This window comes from Panthera onca, chromosome A3, assembly GCF_046562875.1.
Source record: "Panthera onca isolate mPanOnc1 chromosome A3, mPanOnc1 haplotype 2, whole genome shotgun sequence".
Taxonomy (NCBI): Eukaryota; Metazoa; Chordata; class Mammalia; order Carnivora; family Felidae; genus Panthera; species Panthera onca.
This window is the reverse complement of record NC_138341.1, coordinates 53,272,721-53,296,779: the sequence shown is the minus strand read 5'-3', so window position 1 is coordinate 53,296,779 and position 24,059 is coordinate 53,272,721. Positions and strand designations below refer to the sequence as shown.

The following is a 24,059-nucleotide window of genomic DNA, read 5'->3' as shown; positions in this document are numbered from 1 at the left end:
AGAAAGAAAGAAAGAAAGAAAGAAAGAAAGAAAGAAAGAAAGAAAGAAAGAAAGAAAAAGAAAGAGGAAGAGAAGGAGAGAAAGGGAGGGAGAGAATGAGAGGGAAAGACAGAGGGAAGGATGGACATTCTAAACATCTTCCATTATACTCAGAGCTTCCTTAATTCCTGGTGGACAAATAGTGGAAGATAGTGATATAGAAGTAAGCTTACTAATGACCATGGATGGTGATGCTCTAAGTCAAGAACAAAGGAGGAATAGGTATAGGAAGAAATAGGGGAATGGGGAAAGAGGATGGCATAATGAAAATATAATTTGGCTTGGGACATGCTAAGTTTAAAGTACCTAAGGGAAGTCTGAGTGGCTCAGTTGGTTATGCATCCAACTCTTGATTTCAGCTCAGGTCATGATCTAAAGGTCGTGAGATTGAGCCCTTGTCAGGCTCATGCTGGGTGTGGAGCCTGCTTAAGATTCTCTCCCTCCTTCTCCCCTTCCCCTGCACGTGCTCTCTCAAAAAACAAAAACAAAAAAACAAAACGATAATAAAATACCTAAGAACCAGGTTATGATGGCAACTGTGTTTGGTCATCACGAGTCAGGAACTCAGAAGAGAGATTTAAGAGTTTTTAACATATCAGTGGTAGCTAAAACCATAAGCACAGGTGACATCACCCAGGGATAGTATATAAAGGGAGAGGGGAGGGGGCTAAGGATAGATTCTTAGGAAATGTCTTCATGTAGGAAGCCTGTAGGAGAAAATAAGCCTTTGCAGTTATAGGAAGTTATGGTTATCATGTCTGTAAATAGTCATGTGCCAATACTTATAAATACCTACGGATGGACCAAATAACTGGCTCTACAGAACACCTCTAAAGGCCCATTTCAAGCCTTCTTTCAACCTTGCTGTGAGCCCACTCCCTGATCTTCACAGTTAAAACCAGAGTATTTCAGAGGAAGTGGCAGAATGGACAAGAGCCATGGACCAAGGCCTCCAGAGTGGGGCTTGTGGGTGGAAGATGCTATGTTGGATGTTCAAAGAACATCATACCTAAGGGCAGGATCAAAGCTAAGCCTTTGTGTACAGTTTGTTTCATGATTAGCTCATCCAACCGAGTTAAGTTTGGTCAGAGATCTCACTCATGACAGTAAAGACACATACATCAGGGTCTCAAAGAAATTTTTTTAATCAGGAGTCTTAGTTGGAGATTTCTGTTTCAAGCGGTCTTTTCCTGGTTGTCCTGATTGACAATAGCATACAGAGGAAGTGGCTAGCTTCCTCTTTGGTTACCAGCTCTGCAGGCTGGAGCTCCTGGCACTTGGTCACCTACCTGCCAGATTTAAATGCTCTCCACCTGAAAGACTGCCCTGCCCACAGTGCATGGGTTTATCTCCAGTGGGGAGATAAGGATTGGGGGAAAAAAAACAGTCTGGCATGCCTATGAGCTATAGAGGGATTTCACAGGAAAAGCAGAAAATTTACAATGTCATAATCATTCTATCCCACTTGGCACTGATCTTATATGTGAAGTCGAAGTCCTAAACTAGCAGTGAGACTTGAGACTGACGCTAAGATGAATATTGCCAGAGTGGGAGCGAAGGGGTGTTCAGGAGTGCTAGAAAAATCCTTGAAGACTTCAAACCTGCGGAAAAAAGCCTTAGAGAAGCCTCCTTCCTTGGATTTAGAAGCTGATGATGGTATCACCCCATTCACTACTTCCTGTATCTGAAGGAAAAAGGAAGAAGATCCGAACATCCGAACTTGTTCTCCGAACAAGGAGAAAGAATGTAGAATCCTTACTCTTCCCCACCTTAGATCTCCACTCCAGATCAGAGCTGTCTTTATGCAGACACACAGTTAAGTAGTCAAATACATGATGTGATTCCATCAGAAAGACTGGTAAATAGTAGGTGCTCAGTGGGCATTTGTTGAATGAAAAGCACCAGGAGAGATTTACTACTTCCAAATAATGTTTTTTCACTGACTGTTCACATTACCTTCACCTGGAATTCCTCCCATTTGATGTCCATTCCTCTAGTATAAAGCCTCATACTTTCCAAAACTGTGTTCCACCAAACACCATATCCTGTGAGATTTTAATATTCCTTCAAAAAAATGGTTCTCTGGTTAAATAAGTTCGGAAAATGTTATATTCTCTATTTCCCTTTTGAAGCCTTTTTTTTTTTTTTTAACGTTTATTTATTTTTGAGACAGAGAGAGACAGAGCATGAACAGGGGAGGGGCAGAGAGAGAGAGGGAGATACAGAATCCGACACAGGCTCCAGGCTCTGAGCGGTCAGCACAGAGCCCGATGCGGGGCTCGAACTCACGGACCGTGAGATCATGACCTGAGCCGAAGTCGGCCGCTTAACCGACTGAGCCACCCAGGCGCCCCTGAAGCTTTATAAATACATATTAAAAGCTGTTTTTGAGGCAGAGGCAGTAGGAGAACTTGCATGAAATTCAGGACTGGGCCTGACTAAGCTAAGAAGCTTGTTCCAGAAGTGCAGCTGAGCAGACCAGCATGACATCCAATTAGCCCAAAGAGCAGTAGGCAAAGTTCAGGGTGGTCAACAAATGGGAGATCTGTGCATGGGCAAGACTCTACCTACCAAAGCCTAGATACAAGAAAAGTCTCGGGGCGCCTGGGTGGCTCAGTCGGTTAAGCGTCCGACTTCGGCTCAGGTCACGACCTCGCGGTCCGTGAGTTCGAGCCCCGCGTCGGGCTCTGTGCTGACTGCTCAGAGCCTGGAGCCTGCTTCAGATTCTGTGTCTCCCTCTCTCTCTGACACTCCCCCGTTCATGCTCTCTCTCTGTCTCAAAAATAAATAAACATTTTTTAAAAAAAATTAAAAAAAAGAAAAGTCTCTAGTATCAGAGAAGTGACCTGACCTTAGAGAGGCTGGAAAGCAAAAGCCCCAGCCCCTGTTGAGGGGTTGACAGCAGAGTTCTAGTCCAAGATAAGACTAGGGGGTCAAGGCAGGACAACTGGACAGATCTTTGTCTTCTTAGGGAAAAGACAAAATAAAGGTGAGATGGAAGAGAGGCAGAGAGTAGTGGACATAGGTGTCGTTCACAGTATAGTAAACCTATCCAGGAGTCCCTCCCTGCTGGGGGCACTGGCTACAAAGTCCTGGTGATCAGCAGATCCTAGCTACATCACTAGATCTTCTGCATGGGTGTGGTGGTTGGGGAGACAGGAAGGGGTGTGATATATCCAGACACTTCTACAGAGTTGCACTAATTTCACAAAGAAGAGAGGTCCAGACCCTGTCAAATTTCAGGAGGTGAGGGGTGGAGACCATTCCTAGAATAGCCTTCTGGGAAATGTGTTGGAAGGACCCCAGAGGCCTGAATGAAGCCAAAAGTCTGATCCAAAACAAAATGCTCTACACTTAGGGTAGGAACATGGATAGAGTAGAAGTTGAAGCAAGTGGGTGAAGGGCATCCTCTGAACCCAACTGTGAGGAGCTGGGAAAGGCATGAAGATTTAAGTTGCTTCTGTCGAAGACTCCCTGGGGGAGAAAAGATGTGAGAATTAGATTACTAAGGCAGTTTGAGAGCAGTGCTAGAAGAAAGATGATGAACAGTCAACTAGAAAAGCTCTCTTTGGAGGAATTCAAGCCAAAAAAGCTGTAGATCTGAATCAAAGGCTCTATGCTGGCAGCCTCTGGATTAGTTATTCTGGCTCCACCAAAGTTAGTGGACAAGGGGGAACTGCACCTTTGCACGGACACCCCAAATGCTTTGTCATTCCTTTTTATGTGGCTTATTTTGCTTTCTGGTAAAGCCCTATCTCAGCACAACATATTGGGAAATCAAGACCAGAAGTTGTCTGCGACCAGCAGCCTCTGAGGAAGTGCCCTGCCCATGTTGTCATCAGCAGCCTCTTTTGCGCCACCATTTTACATCACTTCTGGGAAGCTGCCTCCTACTTCCTAAGATCTATGCCAGTCTTGTCTGAGGACATCACAGCAAACCACAGACCATCACACTCCTTGTTACATTCTGCCTGTCAGCTATTCTCCAGACAACATCATGCCTAAATTCTTCATATCTTCGTTTTTAATAGGGTCTCGAAGACTTAAATTAAGGGAAATAAATTTCACTTGCTGAATTCCAAGCACTAGCAAAGAGCTGAAGTAAGTCTCAGAGGGGCAGGACACATTCTTGGTGCCCCTGAAATTATACCACTTGACAATCCAGCCTTGTTTCTTCTTATTCCATCACCTGACACACTCAAGCTGTCTCCTCTGCCAGCCCAGAGGCCAGGCTCCCCTGGACCTAAGCCAGCAACCACTGCCATCTGGTCTCCCTTAGAAAGGCAAAAGAGAGACACCTCTTGTTTACTCAGTAATAATTCACCGTAATAGTCACATAACAGGTGCCACCAGCTCCAGTACATACAGTAAGGGCACACCACACCCTCACCTCTGCCCCCATCATAGCTTACTCCTTGGGTCACATCAATAAATGTTATCTGGAGAATAGGATAAGTGCCTCTTAAGCAGTAAACCAGAGTTACCAGTGGTGTTTTGACACTTGTGGATTACACTGCAATGAAGACCTAGAGGTAAAGAACAAAGACTTTTTTAAAATCCTCCCCTAGAGCCAATTGGTATCTTTCCCACATATGTTGTTGCAGCATCTCTATATATAGAACCTAGCATTCTATAAACAAGATGCTCTGGCTAAACACGTCTCAACAAGTAAAACTGTGAGGCAGAGAAAGATGGCATCTCTCCCATCTTCTCTGCCTTCCCTACCCTCTTTCCTTAAATCTTGTCAGAGACAGACAAGCTCTGTGAAAACAGCATGGGCTTTGGAACTGGACAGACCTGAGGAGAAGTAAATCCTAGCTCAGCCTTTTATTAGCTGTCTGACATTGGGCAAGTTACATAACTTCTTTGACTATCAGCTTGCCCATGTGAAAAAATGAAGATGATACTTCATTGGTTTCCATTATGATAATTAGGTAAGAAACCATATGAAAAAGAAAAAGAAGAAAAAAAAAAGAAAACATATGAAAAGCGTCTAACATATGCCTGGCTCTCCAGGGATAAAGAGTTTGTTCTCTCCCATCTAGTTCATCATGTACCTGGTGCCCTAATGTTATTCTCTAGCTGTCCAAGGCCAAGGTGTGTGCCCCACACAAACTTAGCCTTCTTTTCCTAAGCCTTATCAGTTTCCATCCCTTAGAACTGATCTAATCACACTATTAAAAGGAAAGCAATTCTGATGAAATGAATTCAAGTAAAATGTGGATGTTGCTGGGTTCCTATATTAATTCTGTACGTGTAGGATTTCTACATTTAAAAAAAAAGAGTTACAGAGGTGCTTGACAGGCTCAGTTGGTGGAGAGTGCGACTCTTGATCTCGGGGTTGTGAGTTCAAGCCCCACATTGGGTACAGAGATTACTTAAAATAACAAAAATCTTTAAAAACTAAAAAAAATAATAATAAAATAAAAATAGAACTAGAAATTCAAATGAAAGGCAAGACACCTAATGATGAGCTTTTCTAGATCACAATGCCAGCCTCTCTCTCTACAAGCATGGCCCACCCACATCACTCTGTGCTGAAGATGAGAAACCATGAGAGCTAAAGGACATCATCTCCGATTGTCAAATGTCTCACCTCAAATCAACAGGTCCAGAAAAGAACTTGGGAGCCTTTGCTACCACATCTTCTCTGGCCACCATACACCACTTCCTTAGCCAAGAAGCTACAGTGGTGCTTTAATCCTATGATGTTTCCAACACTATTCTAAGTTCTTTTAAATGAAGCAGCAATAGATTTGATCACGGTTACAGCCTTAGAATAGCCTATAGGAGGCCTGGGCTCTACTTCCAGAAACATACCTTGCTTCTCTGAATGGTTTCAACAGTCAGATTAATACAGGTGGCAGAGTGGGACTGTGTCTTGACTTCTTAGTGATCCAGAAACGAGGACCACAGAGACACTTCTGGGCTTTCCACATACAGCATCACAGAAGCAGATTATTACAACTAAAAAAGGCCTAAGTGTAATCACTTGGCACAATGTACTATGCTGCCTATAAATCACAATTCAGTATGGGAGTTCTCTGAGGTACTCTTTAGCAACGTGCATGTTCTACTTACTTGACTTTCTTGGCAAGCCCCCAGGAAGCATGAGGCACTAGCATAGGCTGGGATTTCAGGAGCCGGATCCCCCTCTGGGGTGAAAGAGGCTGGCTGGCAACTTTAGCAGATAGAATAAAGAGGAAAAGAAGGTGAAGTCCAAGGTGAGGAAAGGACTGATCCAGGCAGGATTATCCAATAGCATGTGCTTAGAGAACTGGAAAAGCAGAGACAAAAACAGATATTTCAAATTATATTGATCTAATTAGTCATCATGGTAAAAATCAGAATTTTGCTGGATTTTCCTTATACTTATTTTGTGTTTAATATTGTTTCATTTCTTCATTCAATATACATTTCTTGAGGGGCTAGTAAGTACCAGGTTTTTCCTCATTCCTAGGATATAGCAGCAAACAAAACAAATATGGTTCCTGAGTTCCTGGAGCTCAGCCTAGTGAGAGTTGTTAAGAGTAAGAGCAGGACCCAAAGCAAAAGGTCCAAATTGGAAAATAGGCAAAATTCTGCAGCCAGCAATGAGATGCTGAGGAAGGAGATCCCTTCTGGGATGCCAGCAAAAGAGACCATGGGCAAATAAGGAGCTGTTTAGGTAGCTGGGCTGGGTCAGAGAACATCCTTATCCCCCACTCACTTTGGCAAAGGACAGAGCCACTGTGGTATGTTCGGTTTATCAAAAACAGGTGACCAGGGCCCTCAGAGCCAATGTGGCCATGATGCTGCTCCTTCTCTGCTCACAGCCATGAACTGTGGTATGTGCCATCTGAGCTGTGTGTGATATCCTGAAGCTCAAAAACGAAAACAAAAAACCACACCAAGACTTGAGTCGTCTACTGACAGGAGTTCTAGGAAGTATAGCAGGCCAGAAATGGGAAACATAAAAACTGTTAGAAACTGAATGACACTCCCCCCAAATGTCACCCACATTTCTCTAACACTGCATGGAAATGAAAAATAGAAACCCAGGGGCACCTGCGTGGCTCAGTTGGTTAAGTGTCCAACTTCGGCTCAAGTCATGATCTCATAGTTCATGAGCTTGAGCCCTGTGTTGGGCTCCATGCTGACAGCACAGAGTCTGCTTCAGATCCTCTGTCTCCTTCTCTCTCTGCCCCCTCCCCTGCTCATGCTCTCTCAAAATAAACATTTAAAATTTTTTTTTTTATTAAAAAATAATAAAAGCCTGGTATCACCTGGAGGAGTGGGGCTGGGAAGCAACCTGCGGAAATGATCAGGCTATAGTCAGAAGCCTCCTGAGAGGAGTTTCTGCTTTAGGGTATGAAGAAGGCAAGAATGGGGAAGGGCTGTGGCCTGCTGTGTTAGAGGAGGAGCCATTCCTTCAGCTCAGCCCCAGCACTACCAAAAGGTGTAACGGTCGTGGTGCAGAGCTGACAACAGCAACATGAGGAGCTTCAGAGTAAGTGCCCAGCCAGCAGAGCAGTGGCCTACAGAGATCTCAAAGTATCTAACCTCTCTGGGCCTGTTTCCTTATTCGAAAAAGAAGATGATAAAAGAGCATGTTTGGTTTCTCAGGGCTGCTGTAACAAACACTACAAACTGGGTGACTTCAAACAAAAGATATTTATTCTCTCATTGTTCTGGAGGCTAGAAGTCCAAAATCAAGGTTTCAGCAGGGTCATGCTCCCTCTGAAGGCTCCAGAGGAGAATCTTTCCTTGTCTCTTCCAGCTTCTGGTGGTTGCCAGTAATCCTTGCCATCCCTTGGTTTGTGGCAGCACAACTCCAATCTCTGCTTCCATCTTCATACGGACATCTTCTCTCTCTGTGTCTCCCTCTTCATATAAGAACACCAGTCACTAGATTAGGGCCCATCCTAATCCAGTATGACTTCATCTTAACTTGATTACATCTACAAGGATCCTACTTCCAAATAAGATCACATTTATAGGTTCTGGGTGGACATGAATTGTTGGGAAGACACTATTCTACCCAGTACAGAACACCTATCTCATAAAAACTTTATATATGTAAAGTGCTTGGAACAGCTGCTGGCACATAACATATGCCCTGTAAGAATTAGCTACCCTTCTTCATCATCTTTAGCAGATGACAGCTGCCATGGGATATGTGAACACTCTGTTATATAAGACCCACTCTCCCTCCATCTTGAGTCAGAGGCAAGAAACTAGATGGAACAAGAGTTCTTTTTTTTTTTTTTTTTTTTTTTTTAATTTTTTAACCTTTATTTATTTTTGAGACAGAGAGAGACAGAGCATGAACGGGGGAGGGGCAGAGAGAGGGAGACACAGAATCTGAAACAGGCTCCGGGCTCTGAGCTGGCAGCACAGAGCCCGATGTGGGGCTCGAACTCACGGAGTGTGAGATCATGACCTGACCTGAAGTCAGACGCTTAACTGACTGAGCCACCCAGGCGCCCCATGGAACAAGAGTTCCAAAAAGAGCTGCTCTACCTGAGGGCACAGGTAGAAGACAATGGGTTCATTACCATTCAATACCCCCTATAAATACACTACCAATACTCTGGGCTGGAGTGAGGAAACATCCACTACAATTACTTCATTTGTTTTTTGAAAGACACAGAATTTACCATTCCAAATTATCAATAGCCCCTTCAAAGCAGTCCTCAAAGTAGGACCTATTTAGAAGGAGCCTCCAAAGAAGAGCCAGCAGAGAAGCCTACACTAGTGAATGCAGCAGTCTCATCACTTAGAGTCAAGCTGTGAGTTCTGATCCCAAACTGCTTTACACAGCATATTCATCCCACAGCTTAGCAACTGAATGACTACTGAGTCCAAACATGAAATTCATTCTCTGAAATGGAGATTTGCTATCTCTAGGATATCTTACTTTCAAATTAGGGGAAGGAAGATTAAAGATTAAAGGCTGCTGCTCTTTCTTTTTTAATAAACAGGTTTGGGACAGTACACAACTGAAAAGAAATAGAGCCAGATATCTACTGCTATCTTCATATCAAAATAAATTCCAGATGGATCAAATACTTAAAGATTAAGTTTAAACACACACACACACACACACACACACACACACGCACACACATGCACACGCGCGCACACACACACACCCCAAGTATTCAAAGAGAATGAATAACTACTTTTATAATTTTCAGGTAGGGAAGCATGCCTTTTCTAAATATTGGCCTAGCAGTAGGAAAAACTATAAGAAAAGATTATTTTGACCACCTAAAAATGCAGAATTTCCCAACAACAACAAAAAACTGCATAAACACAGTCAAAAGACAAATGACAAACTGGGGACAATTCTGCACCATATATAATGGTCAACACTTTAGCTCTTATGAATTATTAAGAAAATAATACTGGAAAAATGTGCAAAGGACATGGATCAATGACTCAAAAAATATAAACGTCAAAAATACATTTGAAAAGATATTCAATCTTTAATATACAAAGAAACATTAAAACATACTTAGTGAGGGGCGCCTGGGTGGCTCAGTCAGTTAGGCATCTGACTTCAGCTCAGGTCATGATCTCGCAGTTCATGGGTTTGAGCTCTGTGCTGACAGCTTGGAGCCTGGAGCCTGCTTCAGATTATGTGTCTCCCTCGCTCTCTGCCCCTTACCCACTCATGCTCTCTCTCCATCTCTCAAAAATGAATAGATGTTAAAAAAAAATTTTTTTTAAATACTTGAGTGACATATCTCCATGACTATTTGAAACATTTTAGATTAACTGATTTATTCTTCACGAAATAGGAGCTATTATTATACCTACCTTATCAAAGATGAAACTGAGAGATAGAGAAGTTAAATGACTTACCCAAGGTCACACAGTAAGTGGTTATGTCCGAATTCAGGCCCCAGCAGGCTGGCTCCAGAATCATATACCATATCACATCACATCATATCAGAGTCACATTCTCAACCACCATATTTACAGTGACAAGACCACTTTTCACCTGTCAAATGGGGAAGATGAAAAATATACAACCCAGTATTACTAATAATGTGGAGAAATAGACAATCTCATGTTCTGTTGGAAGAAGTTAACATTTTTAAAAAAATATTTATTTTGAGAGAGACAGACAGAGAGAGAGAGAGAGAGTGAACACACATGCACAAGTGTGAGAAAGAGAGGGAGAGAGTGACAGGGAGAGAGAATCACAAGCAGGCTCTGCACTGTCAGTGTAGAGCCCGAAGTGGGGCTTGACCTCACCAACCAAACTGTGAGATCATGACCTGAGCCTAAATCAAGGGTCAATCACATAACCAACCAAGCCACCCAGGTGCCCCTAGAAGTTAACATTCTTAAGGGCAGTTTGGTTCCATGAACCAACATTTTAAATGTGTATATCCTTGGGGCACTTAGGTGGCTCTGTTAGTTAAGTGCCCAACTTCGGCTCAGGTCATGATCTCATGGTTGGTGGGTTCAAGCCCTGTGTCGAGCTCTGTGGTAACAGCTCAGAGCCTGAAACCTTCTTTGGATTCTGTGTCTCCCTCTCTCTTTGCCCCTATGCTCTCTCTCTCTCTCAAAAATAAATAAACATTTTTTAAAAATTTAATAAATGTGTATATCCTTTAAATCAGCCATTCTATTTCTTAGAATTCATCCTAAGAAGGTAAGTAGACAAGTGTACAAAGATTATGTACAGGGTGTTTATCACAGAATGCACATAATGACATAAATGCTGCAAAGAAGGCTCCTGGCTGGCTCAGTCGAGAGCGACGCATGATCTTGAGGTCTTGAGTTGAAGCCCCATGCTTGATGCAGAGATTACTAAAAAACTGCAAATAAAAAGCCCATCAGGGGTGCCTAAGTGGCTCAGTCAGTTAAATGTCTGACTTTGGCTCAGGTCCTGATCTGGCAGTTTGTGAGTTTGAGCCCCACACTGGGCTCTGTGCTAATAGCTCAGAGACTGAAGCCTGCTTCAGATTCTGTGTTGCCCCCTCTCTGCCCCTCCCCTGTTCACATTGTCTCTCTCTCTCTCTCTCTCTCTCTCTCTCTCAAAAATAAATAAACATTAAAACAATTTTTAAAAAGCCCAACAAAGGGGAGCTTGGGTGGCTCAGTCAGCTCAGTGTCTGACTCTTGATATTGGCTCAGATCACCTCACCACTTGTGAGATTGAGCCCGCCATAGATCTCTGCATGACAGCATGGAACCTGTTGGGATTTTCTCTCTCCTCTCTGCCCCTTCCTTGCTCGCACATGCATGTGTGCTCTCTCTCAAAATAAAATAAACTTAAAAAAAAAAAAAAAAAAAAAAAGCCCAACAAGTACACCAAAAGTCCAACAAATTCATTCATTCAACAAATATTTATCAAGTACCAATTGTGTACCAGGAACTGTTTCAAGCAACAGCTACAGAGCAGTGAATAAAAAAAGAAAAAAAAAAATCTGTCTTCATGGAGCTTACATTCTAATGGAGGGTGGTGGGCAATAATAAATAAGAAAAGTATGTACCAAATGGTGCTGAATGCTATAGACAAAAACAAAGGAGAGAAGGGAGAAAGGAAAGAAAGGGGGTTTGCTACAATTTTAAGTAAGGGGGTCAGGGAAGGGCCCATTGATAACAAATGAGATAAACATATTCAATACTGAAGAATAAAATGCATTATGGTACATCCATACAACAAAATATAATTTAGCGGGGCACCTGGGTGACTCAGTTGGTTAAGCGTCCAACTTCGCTCAGGCCATCATCTCAAGATTCATGAATTCGTGCCCCATATCAGGCTCTCCGCTGTCAGCACAGAGCCCACTTTGGATCCTCTGTTCCCCCTGCCATGCCCCTCCCACACATGGGCCTGCCTGGCAGGCCCGCCCTCCCTCCCTCTCTCTCTCTCTCTCTCTCTCTCTCTCTCTCACAAAAATAAACTTAATTTAAAAAATAGAAATATAATTTAGCCATTTATTCTGTATTTATTTACATGATAAAGTGTCTATAAAAAATTATAAAATGACTCTTACCACACACACACAAAAATAGGTAACTATGTCAGGCGACAACCATATTGTGATAATCATTTGTCAATTATATCTCAATAAAGCTGGAGAAAAAATTAAAGAAAATTACAAAACAGTGTAAGTAAGAAAAACAGTATTAAGGTATGATTCCACTGACATGAAATTACATGTGCATACACACTTATGCTTTAAAAAGGAGAAGAGAAACAACACAGAAAGAACATGATAATACTAAGCAGGGGTCCAGGCTGAGTGCCAGACAAGTGGTACCAGTAGCCTTTATTTATTCTCCCCACTCACTCACTTCCTCCTCACACCTACACTTCGTTCCAGAAAAGATTTAAGGACCACAAATCCACCTACCCCCCACAAGTTATTTAACTCTCCCCTTCCTTCCTCATCCTTTTCCCTCTCCTTTCCAGAAGCCAGGTCAGTGACAGGGGGAAAAGGATAAAAGCTTAAGATCAAGGCAAGTTGATGCAGCCTAAGAAGGATGAAGGGACACCCCCATACATCTGGATGGAATTCCTTACTTCAGCATGTAGGAGGTGATTCAGAGGACTGAGAGATCCTGGGAGGCACACTTCCTTCCTACAGATCTATAAGATCTGAAGCAAAGCTATCTGGGATTCAGATTTCCTATTTCATCTCCTACTAAATCCCAAATGCCTTGCAGGGCAGCCAGGAGTAAACCTGACTCTCACAGCAGGCCAGAGCTCTGCCCCTGGCACACAAGTGCGTACACCTTCCTACGAGCAGAAAATTACAAAGAGTTGAGCCCATTTTGCTCCCTATTTTATCCCTTCCTCCATGTCTGCACCCAATAAGCTATCCTGGCTAAGTTAAACTCATGTTCGACCCCCATACATTCACCACCTCGCATGACCATCCTAGAGATTCGCAGTCTTCCCCACTAAGATTCTCAAGCCTAGGTACCTACCAAGAAAGTTGCCCAAGGTAACATTTTCAGTCTGGGGTAAGATTTTGAGTAATCTGGTGGACAGGGTCCAGATATATATGCTCTCAGATATGTGGAAATCAATTACACTTCTTGCCTAAGCATAAAGCCACCAACAAGGAATCAGCAAGTTCCCAAAGGTGGAATCCATGTTGCTATCTCCTATTTAGCCTGAGGGTAGGAGGCACAGGAGTAGAGTTAAGGGACCTGGGGAAAGACTTAACAGTTTCAAAATATTTCTCACATACTCTGTCACCTGTTGGAAACCTACAGTGTGCAAAAGGCCCTGTGTTAAATGCTTTCATATACTATCACCAAAAATGACAAATCACTGTAATCAAACATTCCTACCATATGCTACTAAATTTAGGAAGCCAATGATACATATAGGTCCAAGAGGCCCTGCTGACAGTTGAATACCCAGGCTTGAAATTAGGAAGAGGTCAGAAATCTGAGATTCTCCTCAGGCCTGCAACACAGAAGCCTCATTACACACCATGGGGCCACAGCCTTTCATGCACCATCTAGCTTCTGCTCTTTCCTGGGCTTTCAACAGGGAACATCCCTCCCACACATGCATGCACACACGCACACACATGCATGCACGCACACACACACACACAAACACACACTTTCATTACCTAATTAAAAACAACATCTCTTTCACTTCAGTGTCTCTAGGTCTCTTTGGTTTCTTTTAGAGCAAGCAAGGTGGATTGAGTGATGGCTCTACAGATACATAGGGGTTTGAATCTCAGTTCTAACCGCTTCCAAGTTAATCCACCTCTCACAGCTTTTGGTAAACCAAGGGCAATACCATCTATCTCTTACACAGATAAAATCACCACACAGGGCAAAAAGTCCATTTGAGAGGACCAAAGTGCTAACTCTATTGAACTAGCACTGCCTGGGAAAGTCAAAGACTTGCTCAGAGAAGTGGGAAAGGACAAGAAAAAGTCTGACCAGCTGATGAGAGTAAGGGTGCTTCTGGCAGAGGCAACAACACATACAAAGGATGAGAGTTTGTGCAGAGCCACAAAGAACCCACATGGGTACTGACAAGAAGGTAAGGAGTAATTTAGTCATCAAATACTTCCTGAATGCCTCTAGGCACTGAAAATACAACCTCTAGCAAGAAGGTCCCTACCTTAATGAAATTTATAATCTGGTAGGCAAGAAAGACAAACTATTAAAAAAGCAGTAAGGGGTCTAATGAAAGCAAATGAGGTACTAAGAGAGTAACATGGAGTTACTTTGTATTGAGTGGCTGTACATTTTGTATAAAGGGGGAGGGAAGAGGGGAACCGAAGGGGCAGAGAGAATCGCAAGCAGGTTCCACACTGTCAGCGCAGAACCCCTTTCAGGGCTGAGAGCGTGACCTGAGCTGAAACCAAGAGTCAGACACTTAACCAACTGAGCCACCTAGGTACCCCTATTTATTTTTTATATTTTTAAAATGTTTATTTTTATTTATTTTGAGAGAGAGAGAGAGAAAGCAAGCAGGGGAGAGACACAGAGAAAGAGAAAGAGACAGAATCCCAAGCAGGCTCCACACTGTTAGCACAGAGCCTGATGTGGAGCATGAACCCACGAACTGCAAGATCATGACCTGAGCTGAAATCAAAAGTCAGATGCCACTGAACCACCCAGGCACCCTTATTTTTTATAAGTAATCTCTACACCCATTGTGGGGCTCAAACTCATGACCCCGAGATCAAGAATCACATGCTCTTCCAACTCAGCCAGCCAGGTGCCCCCCGGAATTTGCATTTTTTTTAAGTAGGCTTCACACCCAGAGCTGAGATCAAGACCTGAGCTGAGATTAAGAGTCAGACGCTTAACTGAATAAGCCACCCAGGTGCCCCAGAAATTTGCATTTTATTTATTTATTTTTAATGGTTATTTATTTTTGAGAGACAGAGACAGAGTGCAAGAAGGGGAGGGGCAGAGAGAGAGAGGGAGACACACAATCTGAAGCAGACTCCAGGCTCTGAGCTGTCAGCACAGAGCCTGACATGGGGCTCGAACCCATGAGCCATGAGATCATGACCTGAGCCAAAGTCGGATGCCCAACCAAGCCACCCAGGCACCCTGGAATTTGCATTTTAAGTAAGTATACAGCAACCTCCTCCTTTGCCTGCATGGGTAATTCTGATGCATTAAAGCTTCAAAATCATACCTCTACGAACAGGGCTCATGGAGGAAGGCCCACACTTGAAGCTGACTGGCAATGTCAAAATTAGAGGACTATGTAGAACCAAGAATCAAGCTAGGCATGGAGTAATCTAGAAAGAAAAGTCAGAATGGATTATGAAATTTGAAGGTACCAAAGCAGAAAACAGAAGGCAGGTCATCAGAGCATGGGGCTTAAACAACAGAGGAGTCAAAGATGGGGAGCATTCCTATGGGAATCACTAAGAGTGGCCATGATCTCTGGCCCTCTTAGGTTGGTTTTCCCAGCAGAGCCCTAGGAGGGGAATACAGATACCTTGCCTCACACAGGCAAGGTGACTGGGCCTTAGACTGCCCAGGATGTGCACATAATCACTCCATCCAACCTTCAAAAGAGAATATATCCCTCTTTAGTAAGTACTGCTCCTATCCCCGTGATTCTCCCCAGGTACCCACCGTGATGCCAGCTACTGGTCAGTCTGTAGAAGACTTCCAGGCCACACAGAAAAGCATATAGAATGCCTCTAAGGGCTAATGACTGGCACCAATCACCAAGATTCTCTATTTGGCATATATTAGAGCACACTAACACTGCCATACATTCAAAGACCATTCCAGGTCAGAAACTTTGAAGCCCACTGCCTATACAGCTTCAAATCTCTCATCTATGCACACCCACCCAGTCTTCCACTACTACTATGCCTCACCAACAGAATCTACACTCCCATGTCCTTCCCCACAATTCAGACAGAAATTTCACAGATTCAGGCTAGGCAGAGTCCTGAATTCCTGAGACTGCTGAAGCCAGTTCCTATGCATGGTTTGGTAGGAGATACAGCCTGAAAGAGTGATCATTCTATGTAAAGGGAATATCCTCAGCCTACCTAAAGGGAGCACCAAGATTGCTACAGGCTTCTGTACAGGAAACTTTTTTTGAAAATTAGCTAGTTAAACTTAGTGTATTTAAAAGGAGGGAGGAGCTCCTGGGTGGCTCAGTCAGTTAAGCATCTGACTCGATTTCGGCTCAGGTCATGTTTTCACAGTTCGTAAGTTTCAGCCCTGCATCAGGCTCCATACTGACAGTGTGGAGCCTGCTTGGGATTCTCTCTCTCCCCCTCTCTCTCTGCCCCTCCCCCGCTCATACTTGCCTTCTCTCGCTCTCTCTCAAAATAAATAAACTTAAAAAAATAAAAAAATAAAAAAATAAAAGGAGGGGAAGTCAGCTCTTCGGAGCAGAAACTGAAGTGTGGAGAAAGGTACATGGTTGGATTTCTGAGGATTTCACATTCAGGTAATTAACTTCTAAAATACAAACTAATGTGAAATCTAGCTCAAACCTTTATATGTCAACTACCTGATTCTTCTTTTAATCCAAAAGCTGGTTCCACACTAAAGAGATGAGAATGCCAAAAGATGATTTACGTAATCCCCAAGATTATTTATGGCCTTAATCTTGAATTGCTTGCCCTGTCCTTTCTTACACTCCACCCACCATCCTGATTCTCTAAGTTTCTGACTTAATGATTCAGCTTCCTGTTTCATCTTTGCCTCACCTTATCCCTAAGGCCTTTTGTTTCTTTCCTTGCTGAGGATTGCATTCCACTCTCAGTTATTCTGCCCTCAGCCACTCAAGAGTAAATAATCTGCCTACCCAGATCCCCAACTTTTATCCTCAGCACTCATGCTCCCTTCCACGGGCAAGTTCTCTGCCAGACCTACCCTGATTTTGTGAATATATCTGAGAGAGAGACAAGTGTATTAGATGATTCATCTCAAGCATGTTAGATGGCTCATTCAAGAAAATACTGGAATCACCGAAGATGGAATAAGGAGAATGACAATGAGCTAGGGCCAAATGACTAGACCTTACTCTGACATTCTAAGGCACACTTCTTAGTCCTCAAGTACTACTCTGGGTACTCCTAACCAGCACCTCATCTCAAGAGATGCTTCCAGCCCAAAGCAGTAGCACTAAGAATACATAGTAAGCAAGACCTAGGCCTTTGCCCAACAAAACTTACCATCTAGTAAGGGAGACGAATAATTACAGTATGTATAATTAAAGGTAATGCACATAGAGCTGGAAGACTAAGGACAGTCATGGGGCACCAGGGTGGCTCAGTTAAGTGTACAAATCTTGATTTCAACTTAGGTCATGATTTCATGGTTCATGGGATCAAGCCCTGCATCAGGCTCTGCACTGACACACAGTAGAGCCTGCTTGAGATTCTCTATCCCTCTCTTTCAAAATAAACAAACATTAAAAAAAAAAAAAAGACAGTCAGGTGAAGTTACACCTAAGCTGAAACTTGAAGGATGAATAGGAGATACCCAGGCAGTGGCAGAGCACTTGAGGAAAAGTGATCCTTTTTTCTTTTTTAAAGCTTATTTACTCTGAGAAGAAGCAACTGTGAGCAGGTGAGGGGCAGAGAGAGAATAAGAAGCAAGCTCTGAGCACTGTCAGCGTGGAGCCCAACATGAGCTTGATTTCACGAGCCAAGAGATCATGACCTGAGCTGAAATCAAAACTGTCACTTAACCTGAGCCACTTGGGCACCCTGAGGAAAAGTGTTCTAAGTAAAGGGAACATAATATAAAAAATTCTTGCAGCAAGAAAACACATCTGAAGAGATGGGGGGGTAGGGAAGCCAAAGTAGAAGGTGTCCTGAAGCAAATGATGCTGGGGAGACCAAAAAGGGACTCCTGAGACATGCGAAGTTGTTTTGTAATTCACTTAACAAATATTCACTGAGTGCCTACAACGTGCCAGGCATTGTTCTAGGCATTAGGAAGAGAATAGCGAATAAAACAAACAATACCCTCATTCTCAGAAAATTCTTTTTTTTAATATAAATTTATTGTCAAGTTAGCTAACACACAGTGTATACAGTGTATTCTTGTCTTCAGGAGTAGATTCCCATGATCCATCACTTACATACAACACGCAGTTCTTATCCCAACAAGTGTCCTCCTCAATGCCCATCACCCATTTTCCCTGTTCCACCAACCCCACACCCCCATCAACCCTCAGTTTGTTCTCTGTATTGAAGAGTCTCTTATGAAATGCCTTCCTCTCTGTTTGTAACTGTTTTTTTCTTCCCTTCCCCCATGGTCTTCTGTTAAATTTCTCAAATTCCACATATGAGTGAAAACATGTATCTGTCTTTCTCAGAGAATTTAATTCTAATTGAAGGAGACTAGGGATGCCTGGCTGGCTCAGTTGGTAGAACATGCAACTCTTGATCTCAGGGTCATGAGCTCAAGTCCCACACTGGGTGTGGAGCCTACTTTAAAAAACAAATTAAAAAAAATTAAAAAAAATTAATTGAAGGAGATTATAAACAAATACATGAATAAGACAGAAAAATAACATATTAATAAGTGTTATGCAAAGATTAAAAAAGGTGATGTGATAGAAAGCATAGGAATGGCTACTTTGGAATAATTAGGTGGTCAGGGGAAGGCCTCTCTGAGAAGATGACATTTAGAAACAGGTATATCGAAACAACAAACAAACAAAAAAACAAACCACCATGCAAAGACCAAGGAAAAAGCATTCCAGATGGGGGTGACAGTACATGTAAAAGCCCAATAGCAAAATCACCGAAGTTTTTTTAAGCAGGAAAGTTAGACCATGATCATTTGTATATATTACAAAGATCACTCTGGCTACAATGTGCAGAATGGAACAGAGGTAGGGAAGGATAAAATCAAGACTGGAGGTAGATATGAGAATGGATTATGTACACTAAGATGAGAAGACCCCAACAACAACGGTGACGATGATGATGACAACAATCAATATTCACATAGCACTTACTGGGTGCCAATCTATTGTTCTAAGCATTTTATGTGTGTTAATTTATTTAGTACTCACAAATACTCTATTTTATAAATCAGAAAACTAAGGGACAAAGTACCCGCAATGAAGAAGGAAAGAAAGCAACTGGATCCAAGAAATAATGGGGAGGAAAAGTCCTAGTGATAGGCTGGTTGCTGGCTGTAGGAGGGGAAGGGAATGACTACCAGGCTTTGGGCCTATCAAGAGTGTGCTACTTACATGTGATGAGGACAATGGATGAGGAGCAAGTGGGGAAGAGTAGGAGGCTGCATTTTGCCGAGTATGCAAAACATCCTTGTGATGTTGTCTACATGAGCAGTTGGATACTGTGGTCCACAGAAAGATCTGGACATCATCCATGTGTAGATGGTTAAGTGGAGCTGTCAGAGAAGTTGAGATCACCTAGGAAGAGTATGAGGAAAAGGAAAAAAGAAGCCCTAGGAAAGAATGCTAACATTTAAAACACAACAAAAATCACTTATAGCATCAAAATGGAAATACCTTAATGTCTCTCACTAGGAAAGTAGCTATACACAGTGTATCTATTATACAAAAAAAAACTACACAGTAGCCAAAATAAAGGAGAAGTTATCTTTATGTATCAACATGAAATATTATCAAGGTACATTACTGAATCAAAGAAATACTGAAATAATACATAAAATGTGACCCCATTTATATAAATAAACACAAAAATAACTCTTTTTCTGGGTTCATACACATGTATGTAAACACAAAGAAAAAAATCTGGAAGCTACATTTCAAACACTAACAGGTTACCACCTTTGAGGAATACAAAAATAAGTGAAATGAGTATGGGAGGAGAACAAGAGAATTCAAAATGTCTACCGATTTTCATTTTTTTAGATTATATTACTATATTCCCTATAAAATTAAAGATCAATTTTTCAAAAATAATGGGGACCTCGGGGTGCCTGTCTGGCTCAGTCAGGTGACTGAGAAGAGAAGGTGACTCTTTTTTTGTTTTGTTTTAAAGAGAGAGAGGATGGCACAAAAACAGACACATAGACCAATGGAATAGAATAGAAACCCCAGAACTAGACCCACAAACGTATGGCCAACTCATCTTTGACAAAGCAGGAAAGAATATCCAATGGAAAAAAGACAGTCTCTTTAACAAATGGTGCTGGGAGAACTGGACAGCAACATGCAGAAGGTTGAAACCAGACCGCTTTCTCACACCATTCACAAAAATAAACTCAAAATGGATAAAGGACCTGAATGTGAGACAGGAAACCATCAAAACCCTAGAGGAGAAAGCAGGAAAAGACCTCTCTGACCTCAGCCATAGCAATCTCTTACTCGACACATCCCCAAAGGCAAGGGAATTAAAAGCAAAAATGAATTACTGGGACCTTATGAAGATAAAAAGCTTCTGCACAGCAAAGGAAACAACCAACAAAACTAAAAGGCAACCAACGGAATGGGAAAAGATATTTGCAAATGACATATCGGACAAAGGGCTAGTATCCAAAATCTATAAAGAGCTCACCAAACTCCACACCCGAAAAACAAATAACCCAGTGAAGAAATGGGCAGAAAACATGAATAGACACTTCTCTAAAAAAGACATCCGGATGGCCAACAGGCACATGAAAAGATGCTCAACGTCGCTCCTTATCAGGGAAATACAAATCAAAACCACACTCAGATATCACCTCACGCCAGTCAGAGTGGCCAAAATGAAGAAATCAGGAGACTATAGATGCTGGAGAGGATGTAGAGAAACAGGAACCCTCTTGCACTGTTGGTGGGAATGCAAATTGGTGCAGCCACTCTGGAAAACAGTGTGGAGGTTCCTCAGAAAATTAAAAATAGACCTACCCCATGACCCAGCAATAGCACTGCTAGGAATTTACCCAAGGGATACAGGAGTATTGATGCATAGGGGCACTTGTACCCCAATGTTTATAGCAGCACTCTCAACAATAGCCAAATTATGGAAAGAGCCTAAATGTCCATCAACTGATGAATGGATAAAGAAATTGTGGTTTATATACACAATGGAGTACTACATGGCAATGAGAAAGAACAAAATATGGCCCTTTGTAGCAACGTGGATGGAACTGGAGAGTGTTATGCTAAGTGAAATAAGTCATACAGAGAAAGACAGATACCATACGTTTTCACTCTTATGTGGATCCTGAGAAACTTGACAGAAACCCATGGAGGAGGGGAAGGAAAAATAAAAAGAAAAGAAAAAGAGGCTAGAGTGGGAGAGAGCCAAAGCATAAGAGACTCTTAAAAACTGAGAACAAACTGAGGGTTGATGGGGGGTGGGAGGGAGGGGAGGGTGGGTGGTGGGTATTGAGGAGGGCACCTTTTGGGATGAGCACTGGGTGTTGTATGGAAACCAATTTGACAATTTCATATATTAAAAAAAAATAAAATAAAATAAAGAGAGAAAGGGACAGCGTGCGCAGCAGGGGAGAGGAGCAGAGAGAGAGCATGTGACTCTTGATCTCAGGGTTGTGAGTTTGAGCCCCACACTGGGCATAGAGCTTACTTAAAAATAATAATCATGGGAATCTCTGTTATCTTCCCCTCAATTTTTCTGTGAACCTAAAACTGTTATAAAAAAACTTAATTTGTAAAAATTTTTTTATTTTTATTTATTTATTTTGAGAGAGCGCAGGCGTGCAGAAGTGGGAGAGGGGAAGAAAGACAGGGAGACAAGGAGACAGAGAATCCCAAGCACGCTCTGCACTGTCAGCATGAAGCCTGACGCAGGGCTCAAATTAACAAACTGTGAGCTCACGACCCAAGCTGAAATCAAGAGTCCGACATCCAACTGACTGAGCCACCCAGGCGCCCCTTAATTTTTTTCCAAATGAGCAGAAGAGGGAACCTACAAAGGATATTCTTTGCTTCAGATGCTAAATTTTCTCTGTCCCTTCCACCCCAGATGGCTCTGGTGTTCAGATCTTACAGTTTCCCATCTGCCCACATCTGAGATGTTAACACCAAGCTCCCTAATTCCACCGTCTACCCTGAATCACTAGACCCAGGCCAAACCTGACCACCAATCCCCTAGCCTGGGCCAGAGTCCCAGGAGGAGAGGTCAAACACTAAAATTTTAAACAAACATGGGAGAATGAGGGGCACCTGACTGGCTCAGTCAGTAGAGCATATAACTCTTGATTTGGGGGTTGTGAGTTTGAGCCCCATGTTGAGTACAGATGCTAACTGTACTCAAGGACAAGGATCAGGTAACCTTGCTGGCCAGCAGAAGTCTCAAAGGTGGAAAAGTATTTGAAAGTCTGGAAGCAGTTTTGCAGTGCTGAGGGATGTGGCTGGGGGACAGTCAGGTAAAATCAGGGGGAAGTGGTATGGGGTGAGTTACAGAAAGAACCAGTACCACTTATAAAGATTCCAAGCAAAGTGCTATAGCATCATGGAAACTAGTTTCACAACAAAGGGAAAAGGGGAAGCTAAATTCTGTGAAGGGGTTGGGGCAGGGCATGTGTGTCTAGGGGTATCTAGAGGAGACACTTCACATCAAAGCAGCAATTCCAGGAGGCACAGTATAAACATTTAGAAGCTGGAGCAGCAGAAAGAGGCCAAGGACTTGGCTCCTTCCTGAAAAGAATGGAGGTTCTAAAAATGAGGCGAAAAGACACTGAAATAAAACAATGTCTTTCCTTCTGTAGTAACCCAAGGCAGAAAGATCATGGCAGATCTCTGGTGACTGTACTCTTAAGTTTCAAGTGTCTGAGGATGAAAGACAACATATTTGGTCTACATGTTTTCCTGGTTACCCAAAGAAATGGCACTACCTGGGCCCTACCCAACAGGTGATTCACCATCAATTAGTCTATATCACAGCCTGCTGAACCTTACACTTCACACAGTCACATACCAGACTCTAGAAAAAAAACAACCTGGTATGAGCTGTCAAAGTTCTCTCAGTACCTGACCTCACCCGGTGGGGTAGGTTTCATTTCAAAACTGAAAGGGACTGAGGGCTGGGGAAATCCAAAGATCAACAGAGCCAGGGACAGGTGGTTCCCAGCAGAAAAGGGTCCCAGGCTGGAACTCAAAACAGAAACCAGACCACTGATAAGACACAATTTATGATGTCTGTCTCCAAGCCTTCAGATACTCATATGTTTTCCAATATTTACAATAGGGCATGACCATACTTATCCAACTCCTGACAACTAAGTATCTAGTTATCCAAGTGTTCAATAAACTTCCTGGCTTTATCAAGTTTTTCTCCCTTGCAAAACTAGCTTTATTAAGTTTTAGAGCTCTGGGTTAACTCCAGTAACTGGGATACCTTGTGAATTTTATAGTTCTTCAAATGGGCCACATTTTTATTTATTTATTTTGAGAAAGTCTCAGAGAGAGAGAGCTTGCAAGCATGAGTGGGGAGGGGAAGAAAGAAGGAGAAAAAGGAAGAATCCCAAGCAGGCTCCACACCGTCATTGCAGAGCCAGAAACATGGTTCAAACCCACAAAACGTGAGATCATGACCTAAATTGAGATCAAGAGTCAGATACTTAACCAACTGAGCCACCCAGGAGCCCCCAAATGGGCCACATTTTAATCATAATTAATTTTATCATCTCTTTGTCCTTCTTCATGTCCCCACAGACCCTCAGCAAAATTCGTGTCTCACTAAAAAATTTCCCAAGTTTTTCATGTTGGCCCTCTCAACAGAGCAATATTCAGTACAATGAAAATATAGGTCATCAAAGAAGTCAAGTTATTTGCTTGAAGTTCATTTTTAACTAGCTGTGTGACCTTGAGTAAGTCACCTTTCTGGACAGTTTCTTCTTCTGTGAAGGTTGGAAACAGATGGAAACTTCCTTGAGTTAAGAAAAGACTTAAGTTTTTAGATCTAAAAAAGGTTAACAAGGGGCAAGCAGAGTTACTTTAAAAAGAAACACACCCAAAGCATATCATGATGAAATCTAAGCATGAAGAAAAAAATTTACAAACTTCCAAAGAGAAAGGACAGGTAATTACTTACAAGGAAAAACAATCCTATTGGCACTGGACTTCCCATGTGTATCACTTGAAACTGAAG

General features: G+C 42.5%; 1 protein-coding gene across 34 annotated transcripts in view; it reads right to left on the bottom strand.

Annotated features, from left to right (window-relative positions):
- The window catches only part of ASPRV1 (aspartic peptidase retroviral like 1), a 111,247-nt gene that overhangs the window by 71,524 nt on the left and 15,664 nt on the right, over nt 1-24,059 (bottom strand). For 17 of the 34 annotated variants that reach the window (XR_009617549.1, XR_009617550.1, XR_009617556.1 and 14 more), the window contains 3 exons: nt 19,226-19,408; nt 9,889-10,027; nt 6,121-6,316 (listed from right to left, as the gene is read on the bottom strand). The gene's annotated coding sequence lies outside the window, so the exon portion shown is untranslated. The other 17 variants (XM_060658859.3, XM_060658848.3, XM_060658756.3 and 14 more) reach the window with 12 other exon arrangements.